Source organism: Triticum aestivum, chromosome 3B (genome assembly GCF_018294505.1).
Source record: "Triticum aestivum cultivar Chinese Spring chromosome 3B, IWGSC CS RefSeq v2.1, whole genome shotgun sequence".
In the NCBI taxonomy this organism is placed as follows: Eukaryota; Viridiplantae; Streptophyta; class Magnoliopsida; order Poales; family Poaceae; genus Triticum; species Triticum aestivum.
The window spans coordinates 377,487,830-377,498,960 of record NC_057801.1 but is presented as its reverse complement, the minus strand read 5'-3'; the positions used below and the strand labels follow the sequence as shown (position 1 = coordinate 377,498,960).

Below are 11,131 nucleotides of genomic sequence, written 5' to 3'. Positions count from 1 at the left end.
TATATTAGTTTACGGAGGGAGTACTTTGCACATCATCTCTCAGCAATGAGATGCTTAGGTCGATCCATTTGCATCGGCTGATGCTGTTCAAGATAAGGCAAGTGTCGTTCTGTCGGCATGTTGCGTCTGTTCAGGACGTTCTCAACCACCACTAGACATTTTGCAGGGCGCTGTAGGATCAGGCTTGGACCGGATCAGAGAACTTCTTCTATTTCGAAAAGTGTGTAGCTTACATTGGTGTATTTCTATTATTGTTAAAAAGGGTGTATTTGTCTTACCATAATAATCTTTCCGTTCGATTCAGGATCGTGATTCATACTGAAATCTCCACGCGGATAGGTGTCATTTTTGGGCAGACCTGCACATCCAAGAATTTTTTGAATTTACTTGTCCTCTATCTCTACTTTCTTATTCCCCGGCCACAACTTTTTTGGGAGGGAGGTAGAGAGGGAGGGAGAGAGATATATATAGAGAGAGAGACCGGCTAGGACGCCATCATTAGATAGGTTACCGGTTTTAACAGCGTACATGATTTTTGCTTATGTGCGTTTTCACATCATGTTTTTTAAGACAATATGACTTGTTGTTAATATTCCACTTGACGTGGATTCTGCTATATATTATTTCGTTGATTTTATTTAATAATTACCTACTAAAGGATTGAATTAGTATATTTCTTTCTATGGTTACACATGTGTTGCACGTGCATGATTACTATGTGATGAAAATAATCGATTTTTTTGGCCATGCCTTTCTATGTACGTCTGCTACCTACAGTCATTCTGTCATTGTATTGTTTTCTTCTACTATTTTTGTTGTATATTACTACATGAGTTGGTATGTAGTATTTGATACTACGGTCAGTTGGTGTAAAATCCCCCAATTTCTGGTTAATCTAGGCAGTCAAAATAAGTTCAGTCTGTAGTCTGTACACTTGTTAAACCATTTTTAACTGACTTGTACAAGCATTAAATCTACGACATTTCAAGTCTCTTGACAAAAATATATATTACATAGGAATAGTTTCATCCTATTGTTGTACAAATCCGAGTATGATGTGTACTAGGGGCAGGGGTGCGCCCGTGGCGCGCCTCTTGAGATGCTCCTCTGCGCTTATAGGCTGTCTACTGACTTTATTGTCCCTGCTTTAATCAAATTGACATCTAACCATCAGGTAGATACTAACCAAAATAAACACTGGACAATAGTTTCATGTGAGTATGTTAAAAGAATAGAAGCCACACTCTTTATATTGATCTGATCATACCATAGGCGGTCAAGAATTTGGCAAGTCAATAATACACATACGAATAACAATATGCCATTTCATAACAGATAAGGTCCTTGCACCCATGTAAATCTCATGCCGCAACAGCCGCCAAGATTCCGACGTGTTGAGCTCCTGCGCGTTCACGATGGCCGAGACGATGCCGGGGAAGGCTTTGGTACCCACCAGTCGTCCTGGTCCGACGAGGCATAAATCTGCCGAAGGAGAAAAACCATTACTGTGGTTAGTTTCAGAATAACTTCGGAGTTCAGACAACTACAGTACTATGTAACAAGCCTGCAGCTTTGATGCTCATCATATGTTTGGACCACGGTCTCCCTCCGAGCCACTCTTGGTTGGTGAAGGCTCGCTCCGCCATCGTCCATCGGTCATTGATCTCTTTGACTTTCAGCATGCTTACCCTCGTGTTATGGCCCTTCTTTTGTGCTTGCAACATCTGTTGTCATGAGGACAGCAGATAGTCCATGTTTCAAGTAATTGTTGGAGCTACTTCTACATGCCACACTTAATGATAATTTCATGAAAAAAATTGTGTGTACCGATCAATAAGAAGCGAGTCTATCATGAATTCATGATTCTGTTTCAGTTTCCTTGATGAAACTGAATTAGGGGATTACCCTGTGTGTCTATCTCAGTTGCCAGAAGAGAAAATACCTCCAGTTCAGACACGTAGAGGACATAATTGAAGGGAATGATCTCATCATCTGCAAGTCTCAGTAAAATGGGTTAGTCAGCGCTATAGTGAACTTTCTGAATTTGAAAAGATAGCTCGCTCAGTACATACTACATGTCTGTGGAACAAAGGGTCTCCAAACTGCTCCATCCAATCAAAATCATCGTACAGTGAGTGGTAGACAGGGTATTCTGAAACTGCAAGAGCAACAATATTTACGGCAGATGCTAGAGGAATAATAATAAAACGACCTGTAAATATATGGTTTGCTAGTCTACTGTTCTGTTTTTTTTTTAAATGAATCAGAACAATGCTATAGAAAGGGAGCACAGATTTTCAGGCTTATACACCACCAACAGCGTTTTCACTTACATAATCCATAAGAGATGTCAAGTGAAGGGACTCCAATGTGCTCGACAAAAGCTGCAAAATCTGTTCCTGCACCGGCCACTCTTGCAGTATGAAAATAGGAGCTTAATACTTCAGTATGTTTCAATCAAATGAAGCTCTCATGATCGCTCATTTGTGCCATGTAGTCATACAAGGTATGATACGGATCATCAGGATCGGCTACCTTCAATGAAGGAAAAAAAGAAAGGATCAAATAATTAAATAAATTTGGAATCTATGTAGACAAGTCTCTAATATGTACTCAATGCTGCTCATGAAGTTTAAATTCTATGCTTATAAAGGCTTTAGGTGCAGAACTAAAATACCATTCTGCTTGCTTCATTGATTAATTCATCGAGTTGTGGTGTTGCAGGGGGCATAAGACTTCCAGGCCCAAACATTGACATGTCTACATTCAGATAAGCAACACCTCTTGAAGCAAGCATATCCATGTCCTCCTCGGTCCATTCCGTAGGCCCTATCCGAGGCATTGGATTTTTCAACGCTTTAGAGCTTACACTTGCGGATGAGAAAGCATCTGAGAGCATGCGAGCAAGAACATACCAGCGCAAACTCTTCTGCATCCCAACTGCAGAGATGATTGTTCGCCTTGGCCTCCATCCTTTATTTTCTAGCTTGGACAGCCTCCCTGCTATCTACAAACAAAGATAGGGTATTGGCATTATCCTCAATTTATCAAAGATGCCTTGCATTCAGAACAGCTTAGTATTTGGTAAGGTTGATTACCTCGAGCATAGTTGCTCTTCCGCTGTTGGGATCGACCGCCTCAAATGTTTTTAGTACATTTTTTCATATGCTGGCTACAGAAAGCGAATATAACCAATGTACCAGCAGACTTTCAACAGAACAAGTACATCATGATTATTTGGTTGCAACTGATTTACCTCGTTTTGTGTTTGCCGTTTTGTGAGCTTATGCCGTACAGATTGATCAGCATCATTTATAACAACTAGTGGACCCGTTGCGCCAAATGGCGCAGAGACCTGCTGATTTCATGTTAGCGATGAAAGGAAATCCATGGTTTAGTTGATTTAGTTTCGGGCAAGCACATATGGCGACAAATTTAACGAAACATGTAATAAATAAATATAACACATATGTCTGTTTGAACTTCAAATACTACATATCATCGATAACACTATTTAATTAAAATATAAAGAAATGACACCTACACCATCTCATTATTGGAAGGAGATAACACAAATGCAATATAACTTAATATAACATTGCTATATCTTTTCTATATGCTGATAAGACGTTGTATTCTTAAACACAACCTAGCTATTAATTTATACATGGATGTGACCTTTTCGCACCACTTGCATTTTTAATATGGCTCTAGTTATACGCATGAAACATGCACTTACATCGGTGTGAAAAGGTCATGCACTTACATCGGTGTGAAGAGAAAACCAATAGAGAAGCTGGAAGAAGGCACGGCGAAGACATAGAACATTAGGAGGTTGAGCAGGAACAGTAGGAGAACAATTTAACCTGAACCACACTGAGAAAACATTCTCCAAGATCCTGAAAAAATCCATGTTCAAATATTAGTTGTCCCACAAATATTATTTGTTAAGCTAATGCAGACTAAATGAAAACAATAAAATAAAGTACCAAATTGGAGTAACATTCCTTCACTCATGTCCGTATTGAATCCATATCCTCTTTGATTACACTTGGTTTGTATCTGCAAAAAACAAATGGCAGCTTGGTGAAGATTTACAATATAATGCTTCGAAAAAAATACTGCATGCATGTTCTTAAATATTGATTTCTAACTATGGAGAATTGAGATGATCTTTAACATGATCGTCTCCCAGATCCCAATCTAATAAGTAGTTTTCAAATAAAAAGGAAACATACTTTGAACATTTGGTTGCTTGGAGTTAAAAAACTTAGTAGTATAAGAGAGGCTTCTCATAGCTCACAAATATCCCGACTAACACCACCTCTTCTCTACTAACACTGCTGCTTCTTGCGTCCAGTAAGAGGAAAAAATACATGTAAGATCAATCACTTTCTAGTGAGCTGCACTTAAAATGGATTTATCATCACATCAACTGAAACAGTGCCACCTTGGTTGGCTTATAGATTATCCACAGGTTGTAGCTCCACGTTTCAGTATTTTTTTGAAGTTTATCATACCAAAACATATGCCAACATCACCACATGTGGAATTATCATGCTTCATATAAGAGTATTACCCTGCACTTCCTCGATGGCTATGTCAAACCCCAAGTTCTTCGAAGGCCCCTATCCGCCGCGGCTCGAAGAGACAAATGACAAGCTTCTTCTCAAGCGGCAGTCCACTAATCGAGCATGGTGTTCACTCCTTTGGACAATGATATAAGCAATCAATTTTTGAAATCTAAATGCTCTTTGAACCAGAGAGAGTAATCTTTACCTCTACAATTGCTCGTGTCATCACACACATCAAATATTCTTGGCAAGGGCACATCACACAACATACAATACCAAATCAATCTAGATTCCAAAACACCACCTGAAAAACTTGAAAATTTTGCAGGTCGTCATGGAAAGATGAGAAAAGGGGTTAGAAAAACAGGAAGAAACACACCTGTCACATAGTCTCCTCCACAAACTGGGAGCTTTCTCCTCCTGGCGGCTTGTCCATGGCTCCCTTGACGCCTACGATGACGTGCTCCCTGCCGGCTTCCTGCTCGGACGCCCGCCGAGGGCGTCGCCCTCCTTTCCCTGCAGATCCATGGCACTCCTCCTACTTATTCATATCATCGGCCTGTCCTTAACCCCATGACGCGTCCACCACCTGGGTCCTCCTTGGCCTGGCTGCTCCACCCCCAATGCCGGCTTCTTGGCCCTCCCGTGCTCCTCTACCCCTGGTTTGAAGACGTGGCCATCCCTGTGGAAGGCCCCTTGTCCGAGGACGAGGGCGATGGGCGCCAGCGGGAAGGAGGAAGGAGGAGGAAGGGGGAGAAGGGATGCGGCGGCCGGCGGCTATCCGCCCGAGCAGGAAGGAGGGGAGGGGGTGCAACGCCTATGGTGTCAAGCGAGGGAGGAAGGAGAGGTGTGGCGGCTAGGGTTGGGGCGGGTGTGGGCTCTGGCGCAGCAACCCCGCGAGGAGGATTGGAAGCGGAGCACGCGCGGGGATTGGGCAAAAGCCTCTTCCACGCGAGAACGACCGACCCAGCCAATAAACGCATAGCGCGAGCCCACCAGTCATTGGACGGCAAAAATGACCACGAGGTGAAATTGGGTTTGACAGCAGGTAAACATCCAACGGCTCAAACGCTCTAAATGACCAGATCCAACGGCCAACAAAGGCCCAATTGGGGGAGCACAGTGGAGGCAAGTTGGCTAGCAGCCTTATATGTTTAAATTTCTAGTGCTATAAGCTCAGCCACTAGTTTTGCCTGAGGCAACAACACAGAGATAGTAAATATGAATACTTAGTCCCAATAATACATAGGCTAGCTTGCTCATATGGGGGGTAGGGACTGTATCATGGAGCACAGACCTGACTTAGTTTCTGAATTGCAGCAGCAGCAGCAGCACTCTGAAGCACCGGTGGAACGAGTGGCCGCGGCAGGATATGCAGTAGTGCCACAGAATTGAAAGATGGGCAGTCTCGCCGCCGCAGCCGCGGCGACCAAATCCTCTGCAGGTTGATCCCACTTCCTCTCTTTTACAGAAAAAAAGACGGAAAAATCGGGCCTAGCATTCCTTTTTCACAGACCAATCCACCATTAGAGGATAAGAGCGTCGATCCCACTTCCTCTTTTTTACAGAAACAAAGACGGAAAAATCAACCCTAGCATTCCTTTTTCGCAGACCAATCCACCATTAGAGGACAAAAGCGAGCGGGGAAGGAGGGGAGGTGGGGAGGGGCGCACCAGATCGACCATCTTGATGAGGCCCTCCAGGCCGGAGTTGTTCTTGACGTTGAGGAGGTGGAAGTTGCTGCAGCGGGCGAGGTGGGGCGGGGGTGGGTCGACGAGGCGGCGGATCTTGTAGCAGTAGATGTCGACGGCGAGGACGGAGTCCGGGGTCTCGGCCATGAGGTGCTCGAAGAGGTGGGAGCAGATGAATCCACCGCCCCGCTCTGCAGATGGTGAGAGGCGCTACGAGCACGCCGTCCAGATCCAACCTGTCCTCGCTGGCGGCCGTCGGCGTCGGCAGCGACATGGTCCCGGCGGTCGAGCGAGCGAGCCGATCCAGTCAAAGGAGAGAGATCTTTGGAGAGGGAAGAAGAGGTTGCGTGCTCGAGAGAGAAGGTGCGTGGGGCTCGAGGGGCACGAAGGAACAAGGAAAGTGGCCTCTCGCTTAGTTTCTTTTTTCATCGACGAAACTCGCCAACCCCTTCTGCCCACGTGGACGTCGCGAGGAGGCGCCCTTTGCGCCACCGTTAAAGGGTTGTATTTGTGGTACTTTGAAGTGTAAAAATTGCAGCAATAACATGCTGTTGCAACGAGAGAATAAGAACGAGATGCGGAGCCACATGGAAAGCTTGGACGAACTGATAAAATGCCAAATCTTGGACACCAAATTATGTGTATGTAGTTGTTTTGCATCGAAAATATGTTCACATTGTTGGGAATACTGTAGTTGATCACCATCTGTGTGTCAGTTATTTGGTTATTTGGTCTGAAACTATGGTCCAAGATTAGTAATTATTTGGTCTAAACATACAATTCCTTTTCATGTCTTTTTGTATAGTTCTCTCGACGGAAAGAGTTTCTGGAGGTTAATTATTAGAAGTGATGATATATGTATGGCAGCTAATGGATGCTATTATCAAGTCTTACTTTCTGAATTTTGTTTTGGCAGACTCGCTCTTTGTTTGATACAATATATCTAAAGATCCCTTTTTGCACATATTTCAAATAAGCTCTTCACTCTTTTGTGTATGGTCAAACAATGCACTTTAAATAATTATGTTAGTGTCTCGGGGATAGTTAACAAAATGGTGTACTTATAATCCTAGATAACCCCCATTCATTACGTATGTCACATCTCCATTTTTTTCCTTTTGGGAATATCACATATCAATTTTTTTAATTTTCTATAGTTTTTGGATTTAGAAAGGTGTAGATGAACAAAACCAATAGAAAAGGAAACTAAATAAATAATTGTGAAATTCAAAAAATGGATTGAATTGCGGAGACGTGTGTTGCACGTGCATACTTACTAGTTAGAGAAAAGATAGAAGGGTATGAGTTCTTAAATATCAACCAAGTCTTACAAAGGGTTTTGGCTCAGGAAAGCCGAAGCAAAGACCTCAAAGAAGTGCATAGATACAAAGCCGATCGTCCAAAGATGAATATGGTGGAATATGATAGTGATCACTCGGACGATTAGGGTGATGTTTTTGCTACTGAATTTGTTTGGTCGTCTAAGGCCAAACCCTTTACTTGCAATGACCTGAAACCGATTCATAAGAATCATGATGAAGAGATGAAGTTTACTTTTAACATTGCTAAGTGTGATAGAATATTTGATGCTTTGCTGCAGGCTAAGATTATTAGAATATCTCATACTTTACCGCCGTTTGAAGAGCTGAAACGACGTGCTTATTGCAAGTATCATAATTCTTTTTCTCATGCTACTAATGATTGCAATGTTTTTCGACGGCAGATACAATCGGCCATTAATGATGGACGATTGAACTTTTCTGAGATGCAAGTTGATAAACAACCCTTTCCAACGAATACCATGGAGTTGGAGGGGAAGAAACTACTCAATCGGCCGGAGGTTGGCGAATTTGCTAATAAAGCTAGTGTCATTGTTGGTGAGCCCAGGAGAGACAACGAGGGTGACAAGGTCTTGGGGAGACAGGTTGTGCTTGACAAGCAACCCGGTGGCAAGGAGATAATGAAAATCACCATCAAGAATCCTACACTCAGGGGGCAACCGCAAGTGCAAGAAAATAATCGTGTTAAATTTGTCAAGCCCAAGGATCCAGAAGTTGACAAGTGGAAGACGAATGAAGCTAAAGTGAAGCGCAAGAAAATCAAACCAACTTTTGATATGCTGTTGTCCAAGTATGCCAATCATGCAGCCGGTTCTAGCTCTAACCGGTCATCAAATTTGAAGCGCTCAAGGTCACCTCCTCAGGAAGAATTTCAGCATCATGCAAGGCCATATGGGTCGTGGGCGCCGGGACCACGGATGCCGCCACCCCCCTATGTGCCATACTACGTGGGAGACTTCAATGGAGGATGGTGGCAGCCCCCAATGGCCCCTTATGCTTTTCATCCAGGTTGGGCAGAACCAAGGAGGCCCGTTCATGAGAGACTATCTTATCCCACACGAGGCCGTTTGAACAATGGTGTCAATCGGCCAGTGCAAGATAATCAAAAAAGGGTCGGCAAGCAAGAATGGCGTGTTAAGTCGCCAAGTGTTGTAGCGGTCGAGTCAAGCAAAGGCAAGGGAAAAATCAATGCGGACTCACTCATCTTGGGCACCGAAATATTCACCATACAGCAGCCGATTATGCATAGCAATCCGATTGAGCCGATACTTGCTATCGCGCCAAAGCACTCGGCTAATGTCCATGAAGCAAGCACCAGCCAAGTAAAGACGAGAGATCCTAAATACACTCAGCCAAAGTGGTGTCCTCAGGGCTAATAAAGACACAAAAGAGGAAACTACAAAGGTTAAGGAGTCAAGAGATGACAGAACAAGAGGCCAAGAAGCAAAGGGATAAGTTGTTCAATAACACTCGGCCCGTGGTGCCTACAAAACAAGTGTGGAAGCCTAAACAAGTACAAGATTGTGACGCCCCCGATTCAATCATACACTAATCATGCACGCAAATGTGTACGATCAAGATTAGGGACTCACGGGAAGACATCACAACACAACTCTAAAACATAAATAAGTCATACAAGCATCATAATACAAGCCAGGGGCCTTGAGGGCTCGAATACAAGTGCTCGATCATAGACGAGTCAGCGGAAGCAACAATATCTGAGTACAGACATAAACAAACAAGTAGCCATAGATGGCTAACACAAACTGGGATACAGATCGAAAGAGGCGCAGGCCTCCTGCCTGGGATCCTCCTAACTACTACTGGTCGTCATCAGCGGGCTGCACGTAGTAGTAGGCACCTCCAGTGTAGTAGGAGTCGTCGTCGAAGGTGGCGTCTGGATCCTGGGCTCCAACGTCTGGTTGCAGCATCCGAGAAGAAGAGGAAAATGAGGGAAAGAGGGAGCAAAGCAACCGTGAGTACTCATCCAAAGTACTCGCAAGCAAGGAGCTACACCACATATGCATGGGTACATGTGTAAGGAGGCCATATCAGTGGACTGAACTGCAGAATGCCAGAATAAGAGGGGGATAGCTATTCCTATTGAAGACTACGCTTCTGGCAGCCTCCGTCTTGCAGCATGTAAAACAGAGTAGATTGAAGTCCTCCAAGTAGCATCTCCAAGTAGCATCTCCAGTAGCATCGCATAGCATAATCCTACCCGGCGATCCTCCCCTCGTCGCCCTGTGGAAAAGCGATCACCGGGATGTCTGTGGAACTTGGAAGGGTACCCGGTTCTAGTTGTCATAAGGTCAAGATACAACTCCAAGTCGTCCTGTTACCGAAGATCACGGCTATTCGAATAGGTTAACTTCCCTGCAGGGGTGCACCACATAACCCAACACGCTTGATCTCATTTGGCCGGACACACTTTCCTGGGTCATGCCCGGCCGCGGAAGATCAACACGTCGCAGCCCCACCTAGGCACAACAGAGAGGCCAACACGCCGGTCTAAACCTAAGCGCACAGGGGTCTGGGCCCATCGCCCATAGCACACCTGCACGTTGCGAGGGCAGCCGGAAGCAGACCTAGCCTAGCAGGCGTTCCAGTCCAATCCGGCGCGCGCCGCTCCGTCGCTGATGTCTGAAGTGCTTCGGCTGATACCACGACGTCGGGATACCCATAACTACTCCCACGTAGATGGTTAGTGCATATAGACCAAATGGCCAGACTCAGATCAAATACCAAGATCTCGTTAAGCGTGTTAAGTATCCGCGAACGCCGAACAGGGCCAGGCCCACCTCTCTCCTAGGTGGTCTCAACCTGCCCTGTCGCTCCGCCACAAAGTAACAGTCGGGGGCCATCGGGAACCTAGGCCCACCACTACCGGGATGGAGCCACCTGTCCTTTCAGCCCCCTCATCAGAATCACTTGCGGGTACTCATCGAGCTGACCTGTCTTTAGTCACCATCTGTATAGTATGTATATATGTATAGTATATACCCGTGATCACCTCCCGAGTGATCACGGCCCAATAGTATAGCAAGGCTGACTAACAAGAATGTAGGGCCAATGATGATAAACTAGCATCCTATACTAAGTATTTAGGATTGCAGGTAAGGTATCAACAAATGTAGCAACAATGTCAGGCTATGCATCAGAATAGGATTAACGGAAAGTAGTAACATGCTACACTACTCTAATGCAAGCAATATAGAGGAGAATAGGCGATATCTGGTGATCAAGGGGGGGCTTGCCTGGTTGCTCTGGCAAGAAGGAGGGGTCGTCAACTCCGTAGTCGAACTGGGCAGCAGCAGCGTCGGTCTCGTGGTCTACCGGAGAGAAGAGGGGGAAGAAACAATGAATACAATGCAAACAAATGCATATCGATGCATGACATGACAAGTAACGATGCTAGGTGTGCCCAATCGCGGTAGTAGGTGATACCGACGAAGGGGGAAAACATCCGGGAAAGTATTCCCGGTGTTTCGCGTTTTCGGATAGATGAACCGGAGGGGGAAAGTTG

The 11,131-nt window shown here is 44.8% G+C and overlaps 1 long non-coding RNA gene across 12 annotated transcripts; it reads right to left on the bottom strand.

Annotated features, from left to right (window-relative positions):
- Nucleotides 1-1,221: 1,221 nt before the first annotated feature.
- On the bottom strand, nucleotides 1,222-6,670 carry LOC123069950 (uncharacterized). 12 transcript variants are annotated; one of them, XR_006433257.1, is made up of 13 exons: nucleotides 6,248-6,670; nucleotides 4,954-5,090; nucleotides 4,780-4,886; nucleotides 4,580-4,707; nucleotides 3,990-4,062; nucleotides 3,767-3,899; nucleotides 3,257-3,355; nucleotides 3,099-3,172; nucleotides 2,916-3,007; nucleotides 2,678-2,829; nucleotides 2,334-2,535; nucleotides 2,073-2,158; nucleotides 1,222-1,992 (listed from the first exon to the last, which is right to left on the bottom strand). It is a non-coding gene; the product is annotated as an uncharacterized lncRNA (long non-coding RNA). The 12 variants fall into 12 exon arrangements; XR_006433256.1 differs by having other exon boundaries at nucleotides 4,780-4,878; nucleotides 5,872-6,669; XR_006433250.1 differs by having other exon boundaries at nucleotides 4,780-4,878; nucleotides 6,248-6,669.
- Between the last annotated feature and the right edge of the window lie 4,461 nt (nucleotides 6,671-11,131).